The 25,184-nt window shown below is 40.3% G+C and overlaps 2 protein-coding genes across 8 annotated transcripts in view; one reads left to right on the forward strand and one right to left on the reverse strand.

The window, feature by feature from the left end:
- MYO9A (myosin IXA) overlaps window positions 1–14,693 on the reverse strand; it is a 312,565-nt gene extending 297,872 nt beyond the window's left edge. For 5 of the 7 annotated variants that reach the window (XM_023220687.2, XM_023220686.2, XM_023220684.2 and 2 more), the window contains exon 1: window positions 13,769–14,201. The gene's annotated coding sequence lies outside the window, so the exon portion shown is untranslated. Of the gene's footprint in view, window positions 1–13,768; window positions 14,202–14,402 lie in introns of those variants that run through there. The other 2 variants (XM_031935820.1, XM_023220688.2) reach the window with 2 other exon arrangements.
- SENP8 (SUMO peptidase family member, NEDD8 specific) overlaps window positions 14,398–25,184 on the forward strand; it is a 21,133-nt gene continuing 10,346 nt past the window's right edge. The window contains exon 1 of the mRNA XM_023220691.2: window positions 14,398–14,562. The gene's annotated coding sequence lies outside the window, so the exon portion shown is untranslated. The remainder of the gene's footprint in view (window positions 14,563–25,184) is intronic.

The following is a 25,184-nucleotide window of genomic DNA, read 5'->3' on the forward strand; positions in this document are numbered from 1 at the left end:
TGTGCAGTATGATACTTTCTCATAATGCTGGGCAGCAGCAGAAAGCAGCAGCTCTCACAAGGGTAAACAACTGATCCTCAATAGTATATACTATGTTGCCAGATGATTCTGTCCAACTGTAGGCTAATGTGTTCTGAGCACATTTAAGGAAGGCTAACCTAAGCTATTATATTCGGTAGGTTAGGTGTAATAAATGCATTTTCGACTTACGATATTTTCAACTTATAATGGGTTTATCAGGATGTAACCCCATTGTAAGTCAGGGAGCATCAGTATATGAATGAAAAGGAAAATTAACAACTGCCTATAACTACTATGGTAATTTAATATATGGTAATATAAGTCTGGTACCTAGCGTGCATTTTTTAAAAGCTACCATAATGACAAAATGTTTTGTATCCTCCACAGTGCCTACATATCAGGAAGTTGGTCATGGTAGATGCTCAAATATTTTGATCAATAAATGAAACAACTTCCATTCTAATTAAATGGAGTAAAAGACAATTTAGATCTGAATGATTCCCTAAACCAATTCTCATTCTACAAGCCCAGAGATTGAATTCTTTATATCCCAACAGACTCTTCCCTCTGCCTTAAGCATTTTCCTGATCTCTTTCTCTTTTCATTCATAGGATACATCTGTTCTGCCCTACTATACTGTAAGAAGTTGTACATTAAATGCTTAGAATCCTATATATAATCTGAGACTTAGGACAAAAAAAGAGACAGAAGAAAGGTTAAAGTTAAGGGGAAATGGTAGGTAAGATGTACATAAGAGGGGAATTTTGGGGAAAAACCAGTGAAGACAGAATGTATCCTTACATGAAAACATCTAAGACATGGACTTTTTTTTAGTTCTAATGATTCAAGGAGTCAGGAAACAGTGAAATAAAGCAGGCAAATCATCTACTGTCCCTTCAGACCTAGGTACCATACCAAAATATATCTACTGTTTTTTTCCGAAAATTATCTCAACAACAACAAAACAGAACAAAGATACCTCTGCAAGCTTCAAGACTCTTCTGGAAAAAATCAGCTCCTTCTCAGTTAGTTGGGAAAGAAACTTTTTTCTTTTTCCTTTTTTCTCTTTTAAGAGACAGGGTCTTTCTCTATTGCCCAGGCTGCTGGACTACGACTATGGCATGATCATCATGGCTCACTGTAACTTCGATCTCCTGGCTCAAGTGATCCTCCCACGTCAGCCTTCCCAGTAGATAGGACCACAGGCACATATCACAATGCTTGGCTAGTTTTTTTGTTTGTTTTTATGTTGCCCAAGCTGGTTTCAAACTGCTAGCCTCAGGCAATCTTACTGCCTCAGCCTCCTGAAATGCTGGGAAAGCTTTAATTTTTAATCAATTTATTCAATATATATTACTTACACATAGTTCAAAAGATTAAACATAAATATCCTTCAGAACCAAACTCACTGAATAAAACTATGGTACATCCGTATAATAGAATATTGTGTCTCCGTAAAAAAGAATGAGAAACATCTTATGTACCAATACGAAGTCCTCTCCAGCATATAGTAAGTGGAAAAAAAGAAGAGGTACAGAACAGAATACATGGTATACTACCTTTGGTGTATGAAAAGAGAATACCATATATTTTATTTTTGAAAGAAAAATATTAGAATGATTAATCAAAGACTTAAAAACATGGTTACGTATAGAGGAGTGAGAAAACAGGATGAAAAAGATGGGGATGAAAATGAGATTCCTGGCCAGGCACAATGGCTCATGCCTGTAATCTCAGCACTTTGGGAGGCTGAGGCAGGAGGACTGTTTGAGGCCTGGGGTTCAAAACCAGCCTGGGCAACATAGCAAGACCCCATCCCTACTAAAATAAAACATAATTTAAAAAAATAATTAGCAAGGCACAGTGGCACGCACCTATAGTATTAGCTACTCAGAAGACTACGGCAAGACGATAGCTTGAACCCAAGAGTTCAAGGCTGCAGTGATGTAATGATTGTGCCACTGCACTTGCTCTATCACTCCAACCTGGGTGACAGAGCAAGATCTCATCTCTAAAAACAAAGAAAATGAGATTCCTAAGTATAACTTTTAAATGGTTTCTCTTTCTGAACTATGTAAGTGCTTTACATATTCAAAGAATAAAATCAAGGTTTTTTTTTTTAATTTTTTTTTTTTGAAATACTGTTTCACTCTGTCACCCAGGTTGGAGTGCAGCAGCACAATAACATGTCATTGCCGCCTCAACCTCCTGGGCTCAAGCAAACCTCCCATCTTAGGCTCCCAAAGTGTTGTGATTACAGGCGTGTGCCATAGCACCCAGCCAAATTAAGTCTAAAAACGGGAAAAGCAAATCCTAAAATGAAATAAGTAGACCTAACTGCATATCAAACTGGTAACAATCAAACTGAGAAAATCATTTCAAGTGACTTTTAAACATAGTCCTACTTACAACAGGTACATTCTTAGCAGGACACAGTCTAAGGACAAAAAGAAATGCAAAGAAATTTTGAGTCCCGCTGAGCACTTTCGTTTATTTTTGAAACTATTTTATAAATACTTAGAAAAAACAAATATGTCAATGTTAATAAAAACTATGATTTTCAACAAAAAGGAGATTAAAACAAAAATAATTTAACAAATCAAAAGGAGGAGGAAGAAGAGGACTAGGGAGAAGAGAAGGAAGAAACCTACAATGTTAAATTGGAATCGGAATTATCAAGATGATATCACGCTTTTTACTCCCTCCAGTCAGAGTCTCAATGACAGCCCAATAACAAGGAGCATACTTAGCATCTATTGTGGTTTCTAAAGACAATCTCGGCAGGGTGTAGTGACTCATGCCTGTAATCCTAGCACTTTGGGAGGCTGAGGCGGGCAGATCACCTGAGGTCAGGAGTCCCAGACCAGCCTGGTCAACACGGTGAAACCCTGTCTCTACTAAAAATACAAAAATTAGTGAAGTATGGTAGCGTGCGCCTGTAATCCCAGCTACTCCGGAGGCTGAGGCAGGAAAATTGCTTGAACCCTGGAGACAGAAGTTGCAGTGAGCCAAGATCATGCCACTGCACTCCAGCCTGGGTGACAGAGCAAGACTTTGCCCCTCCCCCGCAAAAAAAAATTTCAATTAAATAAATACATAAATAAATACAATACTCCACTGTAAGAAGACCAAGCTTCTTGGAGAAATTGCTGATTCCAACTCTAAAGCAGGAAAAGTCCATGGTGAGCCAAGATACTATGTACCCAAAAGTAAGGAATCATCCAAAGACTAATGGGTTCAGGAAAAAATAATTCAGGAACCTGTTTGAAGAAGCTCCCACTGTCCTTATTTGAGACAATTTGAGCATCAAAAAAAAAAAAGTCTCCAAATGACTATAATACAACAAAAGTCATGAGACCATTAAAAACCTCATTTGCTACGATCATAGATGACTACTGCACAAATTCTCCCTCTAAAAAGTAAGGAAAAAATTAAACGTTTACTGTTCTCTTTTAGTAGGAACTGTTGTTCACTCCCAGTTGATAATGGTTACAAAGCTCTTATTAACTGAAGAATAACTAATAAATGAAAAAGAATTACAGAATTAGAAAAATCACCATTTTGCAATCCTTAATTAAAGACCTAAGGATCAAAAAAGATGCTAAAATTATTAGAGAAAGAATACTGAGAAATGGAATATTTGTATGGTACCAAAGTATCAGTCCCACAGATTACTGAACATAACAGGAGGAAAAATTTACTTTTAAAATGGAGATATAAGCAAACACCACCTTAAACCTTTCAAACTTACGTCACTGATAGAACAGCTGACATTATGTGCCTCCCATAATACACATGATATACAACATCACCTACGAAGTGTTCTTGCCAAAACTTTTTAACATGAATCTATTCAATCCTTTACAATATAACTTTCAGTTCACAGGATATACAAGCACCAGAAGAACAAGTTAAACAATCCAAGAAACAATCAGAAAACTCTAGAAAACAGGCCATTCTACAAGATGACTGGTCTCTTCAAAGACATTTCAATGTCATAGGGAAGAGAAATGTGGGAAGGAACTTCCTAGATTGAGAGACTAAAAAGAGATAATCAATGAAATGCAAAAATTTAACTGAGCTCTCTTTTGAAAAAAACATTTTTCAGGACAGTTGGGAAAATTCAAATATAAATTCATTATTAAATTAGGATATTATTTTTCTTAGGTGTTGGTAATAGTACACTGGTGACATGAAAACTATATATTTCTTAGGAAATATATACTAAGTATTTTGCAGTAAACTTATCACGATACGTGTAACTTTTTTTTGAGCCAGAGTTTCCCTCGTCACCCAGGCTGGAGTGCAAAGGCACAATCTCGGCTCACTGCAACCCCCACCTCCCAGGTTGAAGTGATTCTCCTGCCTCAGCCTCCCCGAGTAGCTGGGATTACAGGTGCCCACCACCACGCCCAGCCATTTTTGTACTTTTAGTACACATGGGGTTTCACCATGTTGGCCAGGCTGGTCTCAAACTCCTGACCTCAGGTGATCCACCTGCCTCAGCTTCCCAAAGTGCTGGGGTTACAGATGTGAGTCACAGCACGCAGCCACAACTTACTTTCATAAGGTTCTGCAAAAATATATACAATCACAACCAGGCATGGTGGCTGCTCACGCCTGTAATCCCAGCATTTTGGGAGGCCGAAGCGGGCAATCACGAGGTCAGGTGATTGAGACCATCCTTGCTAACACAGTGAAAACCCCGTCTCTACTAAAAATACAAAGAATTTGCCGGGCGTGGTGACGGGCGCCTGTAATCCCAGCTACTCGGGAGTCTGAGGCAGGAGAATGGCGTGAACCCGGGAGGTGGAGCTTGCAGTGAGCCGAGATCATGGCATTGCACTCCAGCCTGGGCGACAGAGGGAGGCTCTATCTAAAAAATATATATATATATATACACACATATATATACACACACACACACGTAATCACATAGGGAATAATAAAGCAAATATGGATGGCATAACGTTATCTTTTGAATCTAGTTAGACATATTAGTGTTCAAGTGATAGAAAAATTAGTGTTCTCTTCCAACTTTTCTATTTCTTTAAGATCTTATTTATAAAACAGTAGCGGAGGAAAGAAAGATAACTAAAAGAAAATAGAGTTGCAAAAGCAAAATAAGACAAAAATATTGGTCGGGTGCAGTGGCTCACACCTGTAATCCCAGCATTTTGGGAGGCCAAGGCAGGCAGATCGTTTGAGGTCAGGAGTTCGAGACCAGTCTGGCCAACATGGTGAAACCCTGTCTCTACTAAAAATATAAAAATTAACTGAGTGTGGTGGCACACACCTGTAATTCCAGCTACTTGGGAGGCTGAGGCACAAGAATCAAGAATCACTTGAACCCAGAAAGCAGAGGTTGCAGTGAGCCAAAATCGTGCCACTGCACTCTAGCCTGGGCGACAGAGAGAGACTCTGTCTCACAAAAATAATAATAATAATAAGGCAAAAAAATACAATCTAAAAATCATTTATAAACATGTCCACACAGTCACCTAAGAACTTTCTCCCTTACATTAAAAAAAAAAAAATCTAGCTAGGCAGTGTAGTGGCACACAGCTGTAGTACCAGCTACTCAGGAGGTTGAAGTGGGAGGATTGCTTGAGCCCAGGAGTTTGAGTCCAGCCTGGGCAATACAGTGAGACACTGTCTCATAAAGAAAAAAAACAAAAAGGAAATTCCAGACCGGGTGTGGTGGCTCACACCTGTAATCCCAGCACTTTGGGAGGCCAAGGCAGGTAGATTACCTGAGGTCAGCAGTTCAAGACCTGCCTGGCCAAAATGGCAAAACCCCGTCTCCACTAAAAACACAAAAATTAGCTGGGCATGGTGGCAGGCACCTGTAATCCTAGCTACCTGGCAGGCTGAGACAGGAGAATCGCTTGAACCCAGGAGCCGGAGGTTGCAGTGAGCTGAAACTGCACCACTGCCCTCCAGCCTGGGAGACAGACCAAGACTCCGTCTCAAAAAAAAAAAAGAAAGAAAGAAAGAAAATTCCAGAGATTACTCCGTCCACTATCATCTGATCAATAAAAGCAAACAGATTTCAAACAAATACTTACACACTACAAACAGCAATAGTACTAAAATCTGTCAATTATTTAAGGAATGTTTGTCATTAACAAATAGAACACATTTTGTTATAACTCACACTGAATCAAATACATTCTAAAATCCATTAATCTTATATGCTAAGACATCAAGAGCAGCATTTCTTTGCAATATTTTTTCAAAAAAAATTTTTAAATGCCCCAATGACACAAGAAATATTTTAATTGAAAAATATCACAGTTGAAAGACAACTAGCAGACAGACTGTCCTAATATCTACTTCTTTTAGCAACAAACTTTGATGAGCCATTTTTTCTAAAAGTCACACAATGAAATTCTTAAAATTCTTGATTTCGGCCAGGCACCGTGGCTCACGCCTGTAATCCCAGCACTCTGGGAGGCTGAGGTGGGCTGATCACAAGGTCAGGAGATCGAGACCATCCTGGCTAACATGGTGAAACCCCATCTCTACAAAAAATTAGCCGGGCATGGTGGCAGGCGCCCGTAGTCCCAGCTACTCGGGAGGCTGAGGCAGGAAAAAGGCGTGAACCCGGGAGGCGGAGCTTGCAGTGAGCCGAGATCATGCCCTTGCACTCCAGCCTGGGCAACAGAGAGAGACTCTGTCTCAAAAAAAAAAAAAAAATTACTGATTTCATATTTAAACATAACAAGAAATAGGCTGGGCGCAGTGGCTCACACCTATAATCCCAGCACTTTGGGAGGCCAAGGCAGGAGGATCGCTTGAGGTCAGGAGTTCAAGACCAGCTTGGTCAATATGGTGAAACCCTGTCTCTACTAAAAATACAAAAATTAGCCAGGCATGGTGGCACGCACCTATAGTCCCACCTATTCGAGAGGCTGAGGCACGAGAATCACTTGAACCCAGGAGGCAGAGGTTGCAGTGAGCCAAGATTGCACCACTGCACTCCAGCCTGGGTGACAGAGACTGTCTTATTTTTATTTATTTATCTATTTTTTTTTGAGAGGGAGTCTCACTCTATTGCCCAGGCTGGAGTGCAGTGGCACAATCTCGGCTCACTGCAAGCTCTGCCTCCTGGGTTCACGCCATTCTCCTGCCTCAGCCTCCCGAGTAGTTGGGACTACAGGCACCCGCCATCACGCCTGGCTAATTTTTTTTGTATTTTTAGTAGAGATGGGGTTTCACTGTGTTAGCCAGGATGGTCTCGATCTCCTGACCTCATGATCCACCCACCTCGGCCTCCCAAAGTGCTGGGATTACAGGCGTGAGCCACCACGCCAGGCCAAGACTGTCTTTATAAAAAAAAAAAAAAGAAGAAGAAGAAAAATTAATAAATAAATAAAACAAGAAACAGATGTATTCAAGAGGGAAAAGGAAGACTTACTGAGTACCCTACTATATGCTTGGTGCTTCACATAAAATTTTTTTTAACTCCAATGATAGTCTTATGAGGCAAATATTACCCCCAATTTTTTTTTTTTTTTTTTTTTGAGGCAGGGTCTCACTCTGTTACCCAGACTGGAGGACAATGGCATGATTACAGATCACTGCAGCCTCGACCTCCCAGGCTCAAGCAATCCTCCCACCTCAGCCTCCCAAGTAGCTGGGACCATAGGTGAATGCCACCACACTCAGCTATTTAATAATAATTTTGTCATTTTTGTAGAGACAGGGTCTCCTATGTTGCCCAGGCTGGTCTCAAACTCCTAGGCTCAAGTGATCCTCCTGCCTCCACCTCCATCTCCCACTCATCCCCATTTGAGAGATGAAAATTCTGACAAGCTCACAAGTGTTAAATGGCTTGCCCATAAATGACAGTTCAAAAGTTATGAGGCTAGAACTTGAATCCAGGACTGTGAGAAATCTAGGTTTGAGAATCCATATTCTATCCACTTAATGGATTTAAGATTCACAGATATAAAAGCCTATCTAAGGAAAAAGAATATTTAAAAGAATATAGTTATATATTCAAAGAGCTACACAATCTTAGAGTTTACTATGTTCTAAAATTATTGCTAATTGTTAAAAAAAAAAAAAAAACACAATTTTTAGCAAGCCAGCTGTCTATAACAGGACAGCTAGTCCGTTCCTCACTGTACATGTAAAATTACACTTCAGTTGCCCGCTGGATAACCCCACTGCTAAAATATGCCAGCAACATAATTCACATTAAAACCCAGAGGCCTAACACTACTTGGAAAGCGCTTTACATGCTTACTATACCTATACCAAGCATATTTACCACTCATAATTCACAGGCCATTTTCAGCAAATATACTTTGTTCTATCATATTATTTTCTGCCACTCCAAAATCATATTAAATGTATGAACAAAAACACCTACCTAAATATAACATCTCACAAATAAACCTTAGTAGTAGTATGTTATTTTGAACTTGTCTATTGTATGAAACTATGCCATAATTGTTTCCATAACATAAATTATGTATGTTCTACAGGATCAAAATTCCAATACCTATATTCCTCATATATCTAAAGATACACACAAAATAGGTACAGAAACCTATATGTTAAAGGATTTCCCATGTAAATTAAATCCTCTATGAGCTGGATTAATGACTAGAAGGCATGAGGCAGCTTGTAGAGTTCTAGTGATATTCTGTATCTTGATGTAGGTGCTGGTTACACTGGTATGTTCTTAGTGAAAATTCACTGAGCCATGTATTTACCAGCTATGTACTTTTTGTATATTTTATAATTTATAAAGTCTTATATTTTTAGGCTGGGCACAGTGGCTCACGCCTGTAATCCTATCACTTTGTTTTTTTTTTTTTTTTTGAGACGGAGTCTCGCTGTGTCTCCCAGACTGGAGTGCAGTGGTGTGATCTCGGCTCACTGCAAGCTCCGCCTCCCGGGTTCACACCATTCTCCTGCCTCAGCCTCCCAAGCAGCTGGGACTACAAGTGCCCACCACCACGCCCGGCTAATTTTTTGTCTTTTTAGTAGAGACGGGGTTTCACTGTGTTAGCCAGGATGGTCTCAATCTCCTGACCTCGTGATCCACCTGCCTCGGCCTCCCAAAGTGCTGGGATTACAGGCGTGAGCCACCGCACCCGGCCAATCCTATCACTTTCAAAGGCTGAGGCGGGAGGATGGCTCTAGTCCGGGAGTTTAAGACCAGTCTGGGCAACATAGTGAGACCCTATTTTTTTAATTTTTTAACTTATATTTTTTAAAATGCTCAATCTAAAAACTTGTCTTACTAAAAAGCACTGATATCATCCCTCTTATCAAAGTAGTCAAACCCTCGTGAAGAAAACAGACAAGTAATGAAGCAATTTCATTAGAGAGCTATGATAGAAGTAATTACTATGTGATACAGGAGCACATAAAAATGGTACCTAACTTAATCTGAAAGGGGTAAAGGAAAGCTTCCTGAAGAATATACACCTGAACTGAATCCTAAAGGTCAGACAGAAATTAGCCAAGCAAAGAAAGGGGAAAGCAGAAATCAGGGAAATAGAACATCAAATGTAAAAGACAAGAGAGAAAGCACATTACCTGAGAGGAAGCCTAAAGTCAGTAAGAGTGGATTAAATAATTTAAGGAAGACAGCAAGTGAAGAAAGGCTAGAGAATTAAGAGTTAGATTATAAATGATCTCATATACATGCCATGCTACAGTTTAAACTCTATCCTGAAAGCAATGAGACAGCTTTTTTGAAGATTTTTCAATAGGAAAGGACATGATTTGGTTTTTATCTCTACTATACATGTCAAAATTATGGTGTTGGCCATGCTCACAACCCCATTTTGCAGTAAACGAGCCTGCACACTGCCCCATACTTTCTACCACTAAGATCTTTCCCCATACCCATATATACATACAAACACACAGCCAACAATAAATGGCCAAGAATGGTGACAGAACCTAAGTACACACACTTGTTAGCAATCAACGAGAAAAAGAGCTGAGCCAAAGAAATTGTTTCTTGGGAATTCAGACTAGAAAATCCTAGGGAAAAGGAAATGGTTAGCAACAGGAGCTGAAGTTAAAATGACTGCAGCCAAGAGGCGAGATGCTGGCATGGGGTCACATAGTAGTTATAAGGAGTAGAAATTAGGAATAAATGGAAGCTATGACATGGGAGAAAAAACTGGAGAAGAAAGAAAGGGTATCTAGGACAAGGTAACAATGCAGCACTGGAGTGAAGTCTCCAGCTTTATTAGGTTCTTATTCTTCTTCAGACTAAGTTTTATTAGGTTCTTGTTCTTGAGAGCAAGTTGTTTAACTTTTCCTGGGTTCCCTTGTGTATGGTTCCTTTCAATAAGCACTTCATTACTTAAGGTAACTTGAGTCTCTTCCCCGCAATTGAAAGAGCTTGGCTAAAAGAGCATTTTAGAACACTTAATCCAACAGCAGTCAAGAGAATGAATTGGAGGGCATGACAAGAGGCAGAAGACAGAAGGCAAGAAGACCACTCAGCATTACAGAAGCCCAATAAACAGATATTTTTAGTTAAAATAAGGTAGAGGCAACAAAAAGGAACAAGGAATGACCTGAAATATCATGAGGGAAAATGTACAAGACAGTAACAAACTGGATGTTGGCAGTGAACTACAGAGTGAAGCCGAGGACAATTCCCAGGTTCCTGAAGGTTTCATGAGGAATCTCTCCCTACCGTTTTGGGGGGGAAAGAGGCAGGAAAAGTTTTGTTTCCTAAATGTTTGGATTGAAGTGTTTGTGAAATGTGAATCAAAGTGGTGATGTCCTTTGGCAGTGCTTTTACAGGGGTCTAGAGCAAAGGCAAGCACTCTAGACAGCAGTTCTAGACTTAGGAATCAATACATTAAGTCAATACTGTGGTTTTTAAAATGCCTGAAAAGTCTTTGACTAATATTTATTTTAAACTGAGTTAATATAAACAAAAATCACTCCAACTAAAAACCTTAATATTCTTGGCAAATCATATTTTCAAACCTCCTACACTTCTCTGCAATTATTAAAGACTGAACAAACTTCCACATAGTATAATCCAAATGATTAGGAAAGATGGAGTTTATATTGCTAACTTCTGTTGAGGTACTTTCTTAAAAAAAACTCTAAGTTTACCCAATTTCCCTCAGGAACTATATAGTACTAAAATAACTAAGGCAAAATAACTGTTAAAAATTCATATATTAGACAGTGAATCTCACTGTTAATGCTTAAACTAGAATAAGATTTTTTTTAAGGAACTTAATCATGTAATTTACTAATTTAAATATTTAACTCTACCTGTAATTTAAATGTTGGGTTTCCATCTTAAAACCTTTTCTCCTCTCTTCTGTATGATTTTGCCTCCAAAATCTACTACTATCAACCCAGAACCTGATACTGCGCTTCAGCCACAAATCCAGCTGCGTAATGGTCATCTACATCTGACAGAACTACAGTCACCTAAACTGAACATGTCACAAATTAACCCCTCTATCCCTCCTCCTTGACAAAATAAAAATAAAATCCCACTCCTTCATGGAAATCCCCAACTCAGTGAAAGGCACAAGCCAGAATCCTAGATTTTATCCTCTATGCAACTTCTCCACAACCCCAAATACAATAAAATCACCAACTCAACTCCCAATATCCAAGTTCAGATCCAGTCTCACCATTTGCCTGGATAACCCTAATATTCCTGGCCTTTAGCCTTATTCTACTCTTCAATTCACTACACCCAGAATGACTTTTTTTTAAATGCAAATCTGATCATTCCAGTCCCCTGCTTTAAAATCCTTCAATAATTTAATAAATATTATAATTATCACAGCTAGTCACACTGTGGAAGCTCAGAGGTTCAATGATGAGACATTTAGCTACATCCTTTCTGTAGGTTCAACACAAAAGAATCATCAGGAATTTTTTTCAAATCACAAAATTATTTAAACATACATATAACGGCAGATACATTTAAAAGAAAAGCATGTAGCATTGTTGGTAAAAGCAAAACACCAAAAATAACCTCCAGTCCACAAAAATGGAATACTATCCAGCCAGTAAATGAGGCACTTCCATATGTATTGTTAATAAATGATCTGTAGGATGTAGCATTAAGTGAAAAAAACAGGCTATGTATAGAGGGTAAAGTAGGCAACCATTTGTGTATAGTATCTTTAAAATATAAACGTATATAGGTTTATATACTGAAAATATCTCAGAAAGGATACATGTGAAGCTGGAAATAGTGGTTGCCTCTAAAGAGGAAAAATGGGTGGCTGAAGAATGAAGGCGGAACAGAAACTTTTTACTACATTACTCTTCTGAAACTTGGCTTTTACGTCTTGTTATTATCTATAATGTTAATGTGATTTTCTCCTTCTGTTACTTTAACATTTTTTACTGTGTGTGTGTATGACTACAAAGACCTCTTTATATTTCACCTTTATACCAATATTAAAATTACATATTGATCATTTGATGGACCATTACGTTTCTTTCTTGACAACTCGGGAGCTCAACTTATACAAACATTTTATTCAACATTTTACTGCTATCGAGAAGGCTGTTGTTGGTAATGACCTCAGTGAACACTGCATGATTTCTGTACTTGCTTCTTGGAGAAGCAAGACAGCAGCACCAGACAGCGGAAGTTTATTATTAAACCGACATCGAAGTATTCAGGGATTAAGGAAAGTTACAAATCTTATTTTTCTAGCAAATCCAAAAACAGTGAATCCAAAAGTCCCCTAGTATCCTTTAAAAATAAAAATAAAAAACAGTCCTAGTATCTGCAGCAATCGACAAGGAGGTGAAGTAATACTACAAGACGACATAGTTATATCCACTAGTGCAACATGATTTAATCCTTACAGAGGTCCCTAAAACGTCAGAGCTGAACAACCTCACACGTTCTACACCGAACAGACAAGATGAGGCGCAGGCTCTGTGACCTTATAATGGCACACACACAATTGGCCCCATGCTTCCATAACTTCACTCTGCCTCCCGCTTTTTTCAGCCCAACCCCTCCAAACATGGGTCTCGGTCGGTCCCCTTAAGTCACAATGGAGGGAATACACTAGGCTAAGCAAATATTCCCTCAGGATTTCATGGCAAAGCCCTTTCAACCAAAGAAAAGATCGCGACTGAGGAGAAAGATAACAAGGTTTGCTTGAGGAGAGGTCTGTGAGAGAGGCTACAGTGGGTGGTGGGAGAGAAGCCAAAGTCTGTGACGGCTGACACCACATCTACCGAGAGTAAGAGCACCACGACAGCGGCTATCTGAAAGCCGTGATGGCTAGGGTTAGCGCTAGTCGGCTCGGTGACGAGCGAGCTGGGAGGGGGTCTATTAAGAAGGGTAGGGCGAGGGGCAGCTGGGGGATGCAATGGGTTAGGGGGCGGTCGAGACTTTGTCTCAGGAACTGTAATGAGGTCAGCCCAAGGGAGGATGTAACGGAGTCTGGAAGCTCCATTAGGAGTCCTGAGGGACTCTGAGGGGTTCTAATGGGGTCTGCTGGATTGGGGGGACCGTGACAGAATCTCCGGGGAGGCTGGAGGACTGGAATGGTGCTCGGCCAATGGAAGATACGGGGGGTGGGGTCTACTGGGGATCCGGGCAGTGATCTGGTGTTTGAGAGGCTCCGCGCAGACCCGCTCGCGGGGCGTCTCCACTGGGACGGGGCGGGGCGGGGCGGCCCGACTGGAGCCAAATAGCAAGGCTGAGACGTGGGCCACGACGGGCTGCAGGGCCGCTGAGCGCTTGGGCGGGTCTTACCTCGGGCTCCGCCGCGGTGGCCACCGCAGCCCCCTCCTCTTCGGCGGAAGCTGCCTCCCACCCTCCGCCCCAGGGTCGGGCGGGAGATGGCAGAGGAGGCCGAGGCCACCGAGGGTCCGACGGTTCCGAGAGGGTGGGCCCAGCAGCTTCAGGGTCCGGGCGAGTGGCCGCTGCGCATCCCCCGCCCTGTCAGAGAGACTCCGCCCGGCCTGGGCAGGCACATCCCCCGCTGCACCCCGCCCAGAGAGCACGCGTTGGACCGCCGCCTCAACTGCTGCCAGCGGCCGCCTCTGCCGGTGCAGCTACTGCCTCCGCTGCCGCCTCTCGCGGTCCTGACTGTTCCGTACTCTCTCGACAGCCACAGTCAACCGCCGCCGCGTCCCTTGTCCGCTTCGGCCGCGCGCCCCCGACCCCGCGCACGCAACCCCGCCCCGCGCGACTCCACGGCTGCAGGCGAGCAGGCGCGCGCGCACTTACCTCCCACGCCCCCTACTGCCAGCCCTGGTCGGCCCCGCCCGGTCCCGCCCGGTCCCGCCCCCGCACGTGACGCCACCGGAGAGTACAGCGTGCGCTTGCGCGGACACGCCCCATTTCCTAGGCCCCAGGCTGCCCCGCCCAAATTTTTCTTCCTCACCTTACGGCAGAGCGGGGAACTCTGCCTTAGATTCTCCCTGTACTGGAGAGGGATGTCGCAAGGTTGGGGAAGAAACCTCTGGGTTTGCGACTGTAGCTGTCGATTTCCGGCCAATACAGAGGTGTCTGAAGGCTGGTTGGGGTGGTGAGGCCCGAGGCAGGTAAGAAGCCTCCTCCCCACTTTAGTTTGTCTCAGTTTGTCCCGGCAGTGGATCGCTTCCCCACTCACTCAGATTCTGGCGTATCCGTGCTTCCTCCCGATTCTGGACCTGGATTCTCAGCGCCGCCGGTCACAGCCCCCGCCCCTTTTCAAACACGCACGCTCTCTCCTCCCACCCACCCTCATTGTCCCCGCCCCGACCTCCGTTTCCAAGTCTTCGTTTCCATTCATTCCTCAGACTTTTTCACTGAGTGGTTTCCATGTCTTGGGTTCCAGAATGTCAGAGGCGAATGAAATAGTCTCAGCTTTTTGAAGTGCTTTTATATAGGAGACCGTGAGAGAATCCGCAGTAGTAGTACAATAAAGTGATAATAGAGAAAAATGCACGGGATGCTGTCTGCGCACAGAAGAGGGGTCCCAGTTTGTGTAGGAGGAGAACGTGAGGAAGCCCTTTCCAAGCTGACTTTTGGGTCACTTTTAGAGGACTGTGTTAAAAGACTAGTAATCCAGTACCTGGTCGAAGAAATAAGAGAGGAGGTAAAAGAGAGAATAACGGGTGCAAAAGCATGTGACAGTGGTGGTTTGAAAGAGTCAAAAGAAAAGTAAAATAAACCTGATGGAAACCGTACTGTAGACTTCCCTTTAAAGAAGCATTATTATAAAGTGAGAGAAATGAGGAACGAGAATATGGCCCTCAGGAATGTTTTCTGTTTAGGTAGAAGACTCAAAAGTGTACACGAAACCGAGAAGTGGACTCTTCGAGGTGAGGGAGGCTAATTTATGAGATCGAGAGCACTAGTGGAAAACAACCTTGTATGTGCATTTGAATCACCTGGGAAACTTTGTTAAAACCAATACTGTTGCCCCACTCTAGACCAATTAAATTCTGGGTTTTGCCAGGTGTCAGTACTGTTTTAAAGCTCCACAAGTGACTCTAATGCTAAAGATTGAGCCCCACTAAACTAGAGAGAAGAAGTTGAGAGAGTTGGCTCTGTAACATTAAGATGGAGGTCATTTAACTGTGGGGAGGCTTGGAGATGGAATGAGAAACTTGAGCGGCGTTATGTTTTGAATAACTGGTCTGGGAAATGGGAGAAGGAGCCACTCTTGCCTTTCCCTTCAGCACTGTTCATTCCTCAGTGTTTATCAGGTCCACCTTAGTTACTTGTCTCTTTGCTCTCCCTTTCCCTTCCATCCAGAATTGGTCAGCTGTTGTCTCCAGCCTTACAGCTCAAAGGCCATCCCCACATCTGTCCCCAAAAATGATCAGAGCTAAGCCAATTTATGAGATGCAAAGACCAACATCCACTCCCGTGAGATTACTACATACAGTGCCTTGCCAATTTAGAATCTTTTTCTGTTATTTATCATTTAAATTAGTAATGAGATATAAAGATATTTAAAATACAGCTCTGTTAGGATCGAAAATTACCATATTAGGGAAAACTAGGCCTTTAAATAAAGAATTAGCAGGCAGAGAAGCTGTATGAGGTAAAGACCAAGACAGTGTATGGCTGCTATCTATTAACTAGGGTTAATCCAAAAACCTGTCTGTCTGACCCAGATAAGAACGAGTTATTGTTGTCTAGTATGGCTAGAGCATAGTATGGAGAGTAGAGGTGGGACAGAGATGAAGATGATAAAGTGGGTGTGAACAGATTATGAGGAGCCTTGAATTCCATGGTGAAGAGTTTAGATTATATATAATACTAGAAACAATTGATAAGTACAAAAAAAAGGTTCTTAACCTCTTTTACCCAGTGGACCTCGTTGGCAGTCCAGCTTATAGACTCAGTCTCAGAAAAATGTTCTTAAATGTATAAAATAGAATACATAGTAATATAAAGGAAACTTTTTTTTAAGTTTTTAAAATATTAAAGGTGTGATATATATGCACTTTATGCATCAAATAAAATCTGGCAGCAGGTCTAATTATATAATTTCTAAGTAGTGATGACTATAAATTATATTTTTTAATGCCTGCAGCAACTTTAATGTGATGTGAAAATACCAGATTTCTATTGGTAAAAAAAGAGAATGCTAATACTGTAGTTTATGGTCCACACTTACTGAAGAAATACTAAATTTCAGCTACTGATTATTGAAAACAAATTGTTTTCCCAGTCTTAAGTTCACAGAACCCTGATATTCTAGCCACATCCTGGTCTATGGATCCTAAGTTTAAAAATATCTCAGTGTAATGGTTTTAATCTAGAGCATGACATCAAATCTGTGTTTCAGAAAAATGATGAAGCAGTGTTCACTTCCCAACCTCTCTGCTGGGATGAGAAGCTGGCTGTTTTCTTCTGTGTCTCCTTTACCTCTGGGGCAGCAACCAGTACTATCCCACTGTTTCCTAATAACCGGGGCCTGCAGAGGGACTAAGCTTGTGGATGTATATATCTGTGAGAGTAATACCAGAAAATAAATCAGGAAAGGTAGATTGGGGCTATTTTTCTGGAAATCATTGAATGCCAGGCTGTAATTTGTAGTTAATTTGGTAGACAATGCAGGGTTGTTAAAATTTTTGGAGTAGAATAATGTGATTAGAGTTCTGTTTGAAAATCTAGAATAATGTGCAGGTTAGATCATCTAAAGAGAAGATAGGAATGAAGAGACTAGACCAATAAGTTAATTCATTTTTAAAAAACGGAATCTTGGGCCAGGTGCAGTGGCTCAGGCCTGTAATCCCGGCACTTGGGGAGGCTGAGGCAGGAGGATCACTTGAGCCCAGGGGTTCAAGACCAGCCTGGGCAACAAAGTGAGACCCTGTCTCTCCAAAAAAATAAAAAAAAAAGAAGAAAATTAGCCAGACATAGTGGTGCCTGCCTGTGGTCCCATCTACATGGGAGACTAAAGCAAGAGGATTACATGAGCCCAGGAGGTCGAGGCTGAAGTGTTCATGCCACTGCACTCCAGCCTGAGTGACAGAGAAAGAGCCTGTCTCAAAAAAAAAACTTGAGGTGATCTCTAGAGAGTCTGCTAAATTCCTTTATTTCCACAATGTGCTGACCAGGCTAGAGTAACATACATTGGAATAAATTGCATACATTTCAACAGGAATATATACCCCAGTGTGGAAGTCAGTTAACATTTTATGTGGTCAAGAGGCTAGCCTAGTCTTTTGAATTATAAATGATATTGTTAGTACTTCTAATAAAGCAATGGCCTTACCATAAGTTCACGGATCTTGCCAAGGCCTTCCTCAGTCAAATTCCATCTATACCTGTGAGTCCTACATTTCTGACTTTTAAAAGTCAGAACTCCTCTCTCTCTGCCAATTCCTTAAACTTCTTGGATGGGAAAGAAGTTTAGTTTAAACACATTAGCAAAGAACAGAAAGTCCTCAAGGCCCAGGCAGCCCATCTCCTTCAAAACTGATCAATACCAGACTATAAAAACTTACTGCTCAAATCCAGTTAGTACCCAAATTATGTACTTTTTAAACGTATTCTAAAAAATTTAATTTGGGGTTCAGGTATTACTGATCCAAATGAGTCCTATAAAATTAATTTCCAAAACTAGCTTCTCAGAGAGGTCACCATTACCACCTTCTTCAGCGTGACTAGCCTATAGTGACTTTCTGTCCATCAAATAATTGGAGGCCATCTGGGTGGTGATACGAAAAATCAAGTTTATGCAGAACTTGAGGTTCAGCTATCTGACACGTTTTGCAGGAGGAGGAGGAGTGGGTCTATCTGAAATCAGAAATAATACTTTTATGAGGCTTTTTAATAATTTTTATTACTTACAGAAAATTTCTGAAAGTTCCTTTCTCTGGCTCCCAATTAAATGACTTACTCCACAATCAGCTTATAAAAGCACTGGATCATTGTCTTGACCCCAAAAAATTTGTCCCAACTGTAGTTACTATTTTGAGCATCTGTATTATTGTTTGAAAACCTTAGGCTTGCTTTCCCTGATGTCCAGTGAATAAAACTCTCAAAGAGGTGTGATTCATTACTCATTCATTCATTAGATATTTATTGAACCTCTACTATGTGCCAGGCACATTTTTGAAACCCACTAATGAGGAATTTGTAATGACAATTTACCTCTTAACTATCTATGAAAAAAGTAACTTGCCAGGATTTGAAATCCTCAGAACAAATGAGATTAAAAGATCATGTTTTTTTATGTTCTTTCAAATAGTGTGTTTGCATAGAGCTGCCATGTGCTGACCACAGTGATTATCTGTGAAATGAGGTAAATCGTGGCTTTAGCTTAACCACTCCTTACCAGACTTCGTTACCGCATGTACTAAAATAAAGTTCTGTCTACACCTTTATAAAATATTATCTTACACAGACGTCTTATTAATTCTAATGGCCTTTCCACACCTGGCCGTCACTCCTAGTCATTTCAAAGTTTGCAATTGTGTAAAGTCATTTCTCAGAAAATTTGAAGCAAAACGAAGTCACCACAAGAAAAACTTGGTATCCACCAGGTTTATATTGAGGACAAAAACTGTGACACAATTACAAATGGAACTTTTTTTTTTTTGGAAACAGAGTTTTGCTCTTCTTCCCCAGGCTGGAGTGCAATGGCGTGCTCTCGGCTCACCACAACCGCCACCTCCCGGGTTCAAGCGATTCTCCTGCCTCAGCCTCCCAAGTAGCTAGGCTTACAGTTGTGCACTACCACGCTTGGCTAATTTTGTACTTTTACTAGAGACAGGGTTTCTCCATGTTGGTCAGGCTGATCTAGAACTCCCAACCTCAGGTGATCTAGCCACCTTGGCCTCCCAAAGTGCAGGGATTACAGTTGGTCAGGCTGATCTAGAACTCCCAACCTCAGGTGATCTAGCCACCTTGGCCTCCCAAAGTGCAGGGATTACAGGCATGAGCCACCGCACCCAGCCTACAAATGGAACTCTTGAGCTAGAAATGGTAGACCAGGAATAAAATTATTTTCATGGTCAATGACATCTTAGCCATTGATAGCTGTGCCTAGTTCCAGAGCAATAAATGGAGAGCCTTGGCGTTAGATGAAATCCTAAAAAGTTACCTGTTTTATCTCCTTGGCCCCAGACAGAATAAAGTGGAATTTATAGCAATAGAGTTACCAAGCATCATCATCACACCAAGTGGATTTTGTACTTTGAGAGCTGAATTCCACTGTGAAATATTGATGTTACAGGAATGTTGTGTAAATTCATGATTCATTTATACAATTGAGAATATTTCTTACATTTATAACAGTGTTGTGTTTTCCTGAGTTTTTCAAGATACGTTTCACTTCTGTATTTTGCTCACTCAGGAAAAATATTTATTTATTAAAACTCTAGTTTGTGAGGCACTGAAGATAGAAGGATGAGTAAAATCTAATCTGTGTATTCAAGAGGGTAATAGAATAAATCTCGGTGGTCATTCTTACATGCCGCGTTATGCAGATCTCCAGATGGCTTAGGCTTAGTTTGAAAAGGAAAGGTTTAATTGGGGGGAAATTGAAACCCCAAAAAAAAGCCATGAACTTCCTTCCTGAAAATATTTTTGCCATAAAAAGCATATTTGGTCTTGGATGTGATTCTTTTTGTGAAAGTGCAAGTTGAATCAGACATTAGAAGTTGGACATAATCTTCTAATTTTAGTAAACATCAAATTATTTTTAAATATTTGTGTTTGAACATTTATGGAACAGAGATTAGATTTACCTGTTTTATCCAGAGGACAGAAGTAAGACTCAGAAGTTGAAAAAATGGAAATACTTTATGTCATTGTAAGAGTGGGAACTGGTACATCTTTTCTTCCTCTTCAATGAAATCACTGTATTTACTAATTATGTGTTCATTATTAAGAGAAGGGGAAAAATTAAAGCACAATATCAAAAGGTAGAAGGAAAAAGGCAAAAAAGTATTAATCCTCTTTCTTAAAATGATATTTACACTTGATGGATATCGTTCTTGATTATTTTTGTGTGTATTTTTATCATATACAGATGTTTATATCAAAGCACATTATGAACATTTTTCTGTTAATAAATTTGTATTGATAATATTATATGTAATGGCTGAAAACTATTGCATCATGTGGAAACCCTGTTATTTAATTTACCAGTCGTTTTTTGAACTCCAGGTTGTTTCCAGTTTTTCTGTTATAAATACTGCCATGTGACTTGTTGAATTTTTGCACACATTGTTAATGTTTCCCTTAAGATAAATGTATGAAAGTATAATACCTACATATATAAATTTCTTAAGAATTCCAATATAATGGCAAATTACCCTTGAAAAAGCTTGCATGTATGACACTCCTATCAAAATGAGGCATCATTTACTCATTTCCCATAATCTCTCAGCAATGCTAGTTTTTATTAGTTTTCTTCATCTTTGCTAACTCGACAGGTAAAAAAATGAAATTTTAACTTGCATTTATTTGATTACTACTCTGATGTCCAGTGTCTCTTCGTGTGTTTATTGACCAGCCATGTAAGTGTATTAACTAATATTTTCTAACAATTTTTTTAACTTTTTAATATTTAAATTTGTATTCTATCTAAAATGTAATTTGATACAAGGTATGAGGTAAAACTCTTTACTTTTTTAATCAAATAGTTAACAAGTTGTGCCAATGCTACTTATTAAAAAATCTAGCAAGCATATCCCATACTTCAATACACAGATAATAAAAGTACTATTAGATATTCCTCCAAAAAAAGAAAGAGGATTTCATGGTCAAATAAGTTTGGGAAAAGATCATACCCAAAAAAGTTAAAATTTTTTATCGCCAAAGTCTCGTTAGCTTCTAGTGTGTGTGTGTGTGTGCATTAGGAGTTAGCATTCCCTAATTTAATTAACCATGTAATCTTTTTTCTTTTTTATTTATTTATTTATTTTGAGATGGAGTCTCACTCTGTCGCCCAAGCTGTAGTTCAGTGGGGTGATCTCGGCTCACTGCAACCTCTGCCTCCCAGGTTCAAGCAATTCTCCTGCCTCAACCTCCCAAGTAACGGACATTACAAGCACGCACCATCATGCCCAATTTGTTTTTGTATTTTCAGTAGAGACAGGGTCTTGCCATATTGGCCAGGCTGGTCTCGAGCTCCTGACCTCAGATGATCTGCCTGCCTCGGCCTCCCAAAGTGCTGGGATTACAGGTGTGAGCTATTTTTTTTAACCATGTAATCTCACTTCATAGGTATTTCAGGAAATACCTATGAAAGTCTATGGAACTGAGCTGTCCAGTATACTAGCACTAGCCACATGTGGCTATTTAAATTTTAGTTAATTAAAATTAGTCAATTCTTCAGTCACACTGACCATATTTCAAGAACTCAATAGCCACAAGGGGCTAGTGGCTACTGTATTGAACATTTTGCAGATCAAAGAAAATTTCTGGGCCAGGCACAGTGGCTCATGCCTATAATCCCAGCACATTGAGAGGCCGAGGCGGGTGGATCATGAGGTCAGGAATTCAAGACCAGCCTGCTCAAGCTGGTGAAACCCTGTCTCTACTAAAAAAACTACAAAAATTAGCCAGACGCAGTGGCAGGCGCCTGTAATCTCAGGAACTCGGGAGGCTGAAGCAGGAGAATCGCTTGAACCCAGGCAGCAGAGGTTGCAGTGAGCCAAGGTCACGCCACTACACTCCAGCCTGAGCAACGGAGTGAGACTCCATCTCAAAAAATAAAAAAGGAAAATTTCTGTCACAAGAAGTCCTATTGGACAGCACTGCTATAGCAGTGCTATATTATAGGAACATTATAGGAACATAATGTTCAGTGGAACACACGAACACGCTGAAAACACTAGAATAATCCATAATTTTCTCTGTTGATTTGTCAGGCAAACATGATTACTACTACACCAGGAGAACAGACTCTCTCATTGATTTGTAAAGACTCCATCATCATATTTAAAATTTCTTATCTGCATATGAATTTTTTTATTCTATTGATTTATCTATTTCTGCTCCAATACCACACCCCTAGTTTTAAGTCAAGGTTCTGCACCTTTCTCCCTGAGAGCAGAAATGAATTCTTGCATGGAGTTGGAAATTAGATTAGAAGTGATAGTAAAGGCCCTTTCACTTCCCAGACTCTGTAAATGTAAACATTTCTCTGCCAAACTTGATTTATATTATGTTGAGCTGTATACTCATTTATTCACTTACTCTACGTTTATTTATTGAGTACCTGCCTGGCAAGCACTGTTTTAGGCCCTGGGGTTAAAATGGCAAACAAGGCAGACAGGGCCCCTTGTCGTCTTATTTTCATAGAGCTTACTTTCTTGTTTTGGAAAGGGAAAGAGAAGTGGCAGGGGGAGGAAAAAAGAATATGAACCCATAAATAAATTAAAAAACTATCACATAGTCATCAGTGCTATTCAAGGAATTGAAATTAGAGTGATGGTAACTGGCGGCCTCTTTATTTTGGCTGCCCTGAGACCTCTCTGACTTAGTGGCATTTAAACTAAGATCTGTCCAACAGAAGGAGCTAACTCCTAGAAGGTCCAGGCACAACTTGTACCACCCTCAGGAGGGAAAAAGCTTGGTGTATTTGAGGAATAAAAAGAAAGTCTTTGTGGCTGGGGCTTAGTGGACAAGCAGGGAGATAGGAGGAGATAAGGTTGGAGAAATAGCTGAAGCCACATTTTCATGTAGGGTTTTGTAAACTAGGGTATGGAATTTTCATTTTTTTCCAAGTATGATAGCTACTAGAGAGTCCTAAGCAGGAAACAGACCTGACCTAATTTAAATGTTTAAACAATTATTTTGATGGAAAATTTATTGGCAGGGTCAGTAGTGTGAATAGGAGACCTGTTAGGCTAGGTCAGGAAAGAAATGGTGATAGATTTGACTAAGGTAATAATAGTGAAGATGGAAAGCACTGGACAGATTTAGAACATTTAGGCTATAGAATCAACAGGACTTGTCAATTGGATGGAGGTGTGAAGACAGTAGAAAACTCTGGGATGAGCCTGGACAGCACAGTGAGACCCTGCCTCTCTGGCTTTTAAAATTGTAAAAATTTTTTTAAAAATTTTTTACAGCCAGACATGGTGGTATGCACTGATAGTGCATATAGCTACTTGGAAGGTCAAGATGGGAGGATCACTTGAGCCCATCAGTTAAAGGCTGCAGTGAGCCATGACTGTGCCACTGCACTCCATCCTGGGCAGCAGAGTGAGACGTTTTTCAAAGAAAGAAAGAAAGAGGGAGAGGGGAGACAGGGAGGGGAAGGGAGGAAGAAAAAACAGGAGAGAGAAAGAAAAAAACTAACTCTTGAATGATGTCTGTAATCCATTATATAGTAACCAGGTTCAATTTTCAGTCTGATTATGGCAGGCAAAATTGGGACATATAAGACATCAATAAATATATTTTAACCAAATGAATAAATTTGCTTTAATAAATGTTTCTCTCCTGTACACATTTAAGCTGCTAAAGCATAAGCTTGTGCTCTTTCCTTTATTATTAGGGAATCTGGTTCCTAAGAATTTGAGGTTTATGTCACAAACACATGAGCTATGAGTAGTTATTAGACTGTTCCGCTGAAGTATCCAAGCCAACAGAGGAGACTGAATGAAACAGAAAAAATTGCCTGCCACAGTTGCAAAAGTTCTATGAGACTCTCATATTTTATTTTTAAATTTCATGCTGATTTTGCATTTTATGCCCGTTTATGTTAATAATTAAAATATTTTTAGTTGCTGATTTAAATGATTTAAGTCAATGATTAAGTTGTTTAGCTCTTTCCCCTAAAGTTGGTCAAATTAAAGCTCTAGGAAGATGCTCTGTGATTAACCTGTGTTTGTTTCTTGGACTTTGTTGCTATCTGCTGGCACATGGGCATGTATCCATTTAGAGAAGCATAGATGTGTCTCTGAGCATTTGTAGTTTGGTACAACTTAAAATCGTAGCCAAAGGGAGTGAGGAAGGCAATTGCATTTAGAAACAACTGACTTTTATAATCTGCACTTACTTTTTAATGTTTTTAAAAAACATACCTGAATGAGGCTGTTTCTCCCTCTTTTTTTTTTTAAGGAACGCTTACTGAATAATTAGAAAAAAATGAGTAAAGGTCACAATTCTGGAGAAGTATGTTTTCAGTAAAACAAATTTATCTGGGGCACTACTTAATTCAATAGCCAACAAGCTTATTTTCCCTGAAGTTTTGAGAATTGCGGTATACCATATAAAATGCTTGTTAATTTAAGACTCTAATATATATTTTAATCCCATAAAATAAATACTTATACAAAATAGACAATTATCATTAATAGCCATTGTAAATTAGTATTTTTAAGCATTTCCATTCATTAAAAATCCAGATTGAGTCCGGGTGAGGTAGCTCACGCCTATCATCCCAGCACTTTAGGAGGGCTAGACAGGAGGATCACTGGAGCCCAGGAGTTCAAGACCGGCCTGGGCAGCATAGTAAGACCTCATCTCTACAAATTTTTTTTTTTTTTTTTTTTTTGAGTCAGTTTCGCTGTTGATGCCCAGGCTGGAGTGCAATGGCGCGATCTCGGCTCACCACGGCCTCCGCCTCCCGGGTTCAAGCGGTTCTCCTGCCTCAGCCTTCTAGGTTCAAGCAATTCTCCTGCCTCAGCCTCCCAAGTAGCTGGGATTACAGACATGCGCCACCATGCCCAGCTAATTTTGTGTTTTTAGTAGAGACAGG

Source organism: Piliocolobus tephrosceles, chromosome 6, assembly GCF_002776525.5.
Source record: "Piliocolobus tephrosceles isolate RC106 chromosome 6, ASM277652v3, whole genome shotgun sequence".
NCBI lineage: Eukaryota > Metazoa > Chordata > Mammalia > Primates > Cercopithecidae > Piliocolobus > Piliocolobus tephrosceles.